General features: G+C 43.4%; 1 long non-coding RNA gene across 1 annotated transcript; it reads left to right on the top strand.

Annotated features, from left to right (window-relative positions):
* Positions 1-4,861, top strand: LOC142083250 (uncharacterized). The gene is made up of 3 exons (XR_012674002.1): positions 1-147; positions 2,450-2,622; positions 4,277-4,861. It is a non-coding gene; the product is annotated as an uncharacterized LOC142083250 (long non-coding RNA).

The following is a 4,861-nucleotide window of genomic DNA, read 5'->3' as shown; positions in this document are numbered from 1 at the left end:
ATGGTAGCAGTTCAAGTGGAAGAGGCTTTGCAGGTGATGCTGGAGGGGTGAGATGGGAGAGAAGGTTCCCCTTTGTTCTCGTGGCAAGAAGTGACTCTGTCAGCCACCTGCTGCCCTTGATGGCACCCAGGGAAGATCTGGGAGAAGGTGAGTCTGAACAGAAACCTGGGAAAGGGAATTGGGAGAGTAGGGAAGGGAACAGAATAAGGAGGAGAGTAAAGAAGCAGCAGGGCAGAATTAACACTGCAGGTAAATGAAACATGAAGAGAAAGGGCAAAAGCAGAGTGAAGTAGGAAAGGAAGACAAAGATGGAGTTGTGATAAACTTGTAGAAATTCTGGTGGCAATGGCATGCAATAAAATACACATTGTTGACTCAGGTGTTTCAAAATCTTTGTTTGCTTGTGAATTTGGCATCAATAATTGGCCATGTCCCAGTAGACGTGTCCCACTAGAACGTGGAAAATGGTGGACAGGAGGTCTCCCCTTTGCTCCCCAGAGCTTCACTGGGGCTTGGCGAGCTCTAGGACTACCTGACAGGAGAATTTCCTTTCATATAGCCTTCTGCCCTCAGCCCTTTCCTTATCTTCTAAGGTAATGCACTGCTGCATCATCACAACTTCAGTACTCATCATGTCACCCAGAAAAATGCATCAGTTTCTCTTTTTGTTTTGAGCTGGGATTGGATTTTGAGCTTCTCCTTCCTAGCACCCCCTTGGGCTCCCTGAATCACTCTTCAAAGGCTCTCCAGGGCAGCAGCAATCTGTGCCGTTTATAACGTGAACCTAGGTGGCATTTAGACCACGTGCATGCAGCCGTGTGAACGTTGCATCTACACTAGCAAACTGCTTGCAAGGAAAACCTTGCATTTTCCAGGGGCAAGCACAACTAGGCTTGAAGATCAGCTAGTGCTTCACTGAATAGTTGACCATCTAAAGTAGCAACAAATAAATCCAAATGGTGAAATGAGAGAAAGATTGGGACACAACGTTAAGTACATAAGAAAAACTTAGAAGCTGAGCTGCTCTGTGGAAACACCCAGTGTCTGAAAAAGATTCTTCTCCAGGTGAATTCACTGATTACCTTTGTGTGGATTTGAATCAATTTTCTTTGTTTTCCTAAACACTGTTGTATTCATTGCTCCACTTGTACTCGTTGCCCCGCTCAATGTTATGTTATTGAGTCAGGTCATTAGGATACTCCAGATCCTCAGGATGCAGCTGTCTGAAGACAGAGCAGCTAAGGCATTATTCACAGTGGACCAGACGCCTTTATTATCCATTAACTTTATGACCTTGGGTGGCTTTAGGGTATTCTCCTACTGGCTTCAAAGGTACTGTATATCAAATGTTGAAACTTCCCAGCCTGATAAAATCCCGTGATAAGACTGGTGTTTCAAAGCATGAGATGTAACTGATGCATTGGTACAAGAATCAAGTGCTGTTGAAACAGAGCTGCTTTGCTTATAGATTTGCTGATGGGTAGGGGCTTTGTGATCCCCCAAAATGCCCTGGTCAGGATCCCAGGATGTGCGACCCCTTCTGTTCCAAGGGAAATCACGAGCCTGGCTGATGAACAACTCTCTAGGCTAATATCTGATGTGTTGAGCTTGAGAGAGGCAGAGACTGAGAGGTGCTGCAGGAAGGGACTGGCTTAGTACGCTGTACATTGTAAAGTGCCCTGAAAAGTTTGGTATAGCTCCAATTTTCCATGCTTTATCCCGGTAAAGTGGAAACATTTTTATTACTGGACACACATAACTTCTGGAAATCCTGACCCTCGTCATTTTAAGCAGAAGTGGCCAAGTTCTGACATGCACCTTCTGTTCTTTGTCTCAGCCTCTGCTCCATGTGTATTGTGTATGCGGAGGAGCGTTTTAGTTGGGTTATTGGTTTTAAATATACTGGCTTGTTGGAGAAAGCAAGAGGAAGAAGCATAACCTCCACTTAAAACAGTCAACATTTATGATCACTCTGAGGAAGAATCCATCCCTGTTCATAGTCAGTTGTCTTTTGCTTTGTTTGAAATACAAATCCATAGCCAACCCCCTTGGGTGCTTCCCTGGAAGCAGATGAGAAATGAACGGGCTGAAAATGGGAAAGAGCTGCCTACAGGCATTAGTCTGAAGTCCTTTCCTCGGCATTACCTTTAATTTCAAAGATCATATATACTTTGAGTTCTGTTAACTAAACTGCTGAGTCTTTTCCTCTTCTGTCATGTTTCTTTTAAGCAGCCAGCAAGTATGCTGGAGAGCACAGACCTACACAAACACAGTTCCATACTGGGTCTTTTCCTCTCTCTTCGTAGGATCCCATCTTTATTCTCTGGTCTGTGCTGGTACTATGATGGCTAAGACATGATAATTATTTTTTTATGTATATTTGGGGAAGGAGCTGAGTCCAAAGTACCTGAATTACTATGAGAACTATGTACTCTTATGTTTGCTGCAGGTGGAGGGAGTTTCTTTGCTGCTGGCCTCCCTTGGAGAAGACCAGAAGACTTTGCATGCACATGCAGTCGGCTATATGGAGAGCAGATCTCCAGCAGAACCCAAATGCTAAGCTGTTTGGCAGCACAGTTTTAAGATGCCAGAGAACACGAGGAGGCACGCTGAGATAAGAGGGTGGGCACTGAGTCCAGTTACCTGAATTAGTAACTATCAGCCAAGCAGCTTTACTCCTCTCTCCCTCTGCATATTACTCAGTCACTCGACAAACATACTTGTGACTGGTGACAGTGAGCAAAAACTGTTGGGAAACCATTCAGAAAAGGAAGATAAAAACTCAGTGGTTGGCATCTTTATAGCATTTTCCAGTCTGGATTTACAGGCAATATAACCTAAGCCACAGGCTGTTTCTGTGAAGTAAAAATGTGCAGTTATGCCCATTTCATAGATAAGGAAACTGGTAAAATTGATTTGTCCTAGGGGAACAGGAGGCAGAGCTAGGAGGAGAACCTCCTCTGCCTGCCTCCTCTCTTTGTTTTTAAGCCACCCTGTTCTTACAGGAACATTTCTGTGAGGCAAATTTTTTCATTGCCAACAGCTATACAAATATACTTTCAACACCATGTACTTAAAATCCTCTGGCACTGTTTGTATCCACATGTAAAGCCAGAGACTGGGAGACCAGGTCTCCAGCTGAATCGAAATGCTAAGTTATTCAACAGTGTAGATACACGATATGATACACCAGTCAGTAATGAATGAGAAGAGAGAGCCAAAAAAAGCGGGAATATGTTGTGAGGCGGTGCCACTGAAGTTCACGTACAGACATATTTAATATCGTGGCCTGTCTTCAAGGCAGCTTCCTGCTGGGTCATATGTGGGCTTCCAGCTGTCATGTGGAATATGTTCTTTGTTGCATTAGTCATACAGAAAAGGCACCCATTTCTTGGAAACTGAAAGAACAGGCTTAGCAGAATGACTAATGTGCCTTTGCAGAAACTTCCCAAGTACTCTGCGAGATGGGCACTCATACGGCTCCTGAACTAACGCAGGGAAAAGACAAGAGTGATAAGCAAGGCTGTGAACTTCATATGATATTCAGAGACCAGTACTGTTAGTACTGGTGTCTGGGTATTCTTCGTTACTGCTGGGGGTGCTACTGAAAAAGCTACGGAAACTTCTGGCTTAGACCTCAAATTTTTCTCCAGCTTGAGCCCCTGGAAAAGGTCAGGTTAATATTGGAGGCACAGAATTGAACGTTTGCTGATGAAATGGGCCTATATTTCTACTAGGACTGTGTACACTGCTTACAAAGATTTACGGCAGAGATCCCTGAATTAGTATTGATCAAGCTAGCATGGGTATCAGTAGCTCTTTGGCCCCAACAATATGGGGATCTTCACTGGAATTAAACCTGCTTTGTAGCAGAATTTTTAAGGGAGATGCTTTGTTTTTGCTTGAATGCACTAATTAATTCAGTGTAATTTCACTTGTTTTCCACTCCTGCAAGATAAAAAGTCTTAAATCCTTTTGTATGTATCCCCTCTTAACATAAGCTCATAATAATGCTGGTATTTTGAAAAAGTTCTCTTTTCCGAACTCATTAGTGCCAGGTTTGCCAGTTAAGTATCTTTATAACAATCTTTCCCACATGATTTTAGCAGCTGATATCAAAGTCCTAAATAACAATGCTTTATAGTTCTAGAGCTGTTTTCTTCCAAATTTCCAAGTAGCTCTGAGGTTGTTAAATCACATCAAATCAGATAGTTCCAAAGGGAAGAAAGACTGTCGGCTAGTCAAAATGATGTAGCATCTCATACATTTTTCATAGGTGTGCAGCAGAGATCTGAGGGGGACACAGTTTGAGAACATTGGAGAAAAAGAGACATAGACACTGATACTGCAACAGCATCGTCAATGGATTTGGGGCTTGTCACTGTTCCTACCACAACAGCTATGTTTTGCTGCCTAACACCTGAACTACCCCTGCTGGAAAGGTTGAGGGTTGTACATTAATGTCATCGTGACAAATAAAGAATACGTTATTGCTTGGTGGGGAAGAGGAGGCGGGGAAGGTGCGTGCCTCCCTCTGCTCCTGGCTCTCCAAGCCTGCTGCCAGGTCACTGGCTACATCTTCTGTTCATTAAAGTGCAGAAAATGTGCAAGAGGTTGGAAAGAGGCTCAAAGTGCAATCTGAAAGTCAATAACAGTCCTGACGTCCCCTCCCTCCATCACAGCCAGGAGTCCTTCCAAAGTGCTAGCAATGTCGGCTGGCATAAAACCCTTTACAGAAGTTGGCTGAGGTGGGGCACTGTCACATTTCCTCTTTCGTATCATAAAGATTAGGATTTGGGGGGAAGAGTTATATAACACTTAAAAAGAACCATGAGAGCAATACCATTTTATATATATATAT

The sequence above is a fragment of the Calonectris borealis genome, chromosome 5 (genome assembly GCF_964195595.1).
Source record: "Calonectris borealis chromosome 5, bCalBor7.hap1.2, whole genome shotgun sequence".
Lineage (NCBI taxonomy): Eukaryota > Metazoa > Chordata > Aves > Procellariiformes > Procellariidae > Calonectris > Calonectris borealis.
Note: the sequence above shows the minus strand (reverse complement) of the source record. Positions and strands in the feature narration are given on the sequence as shown.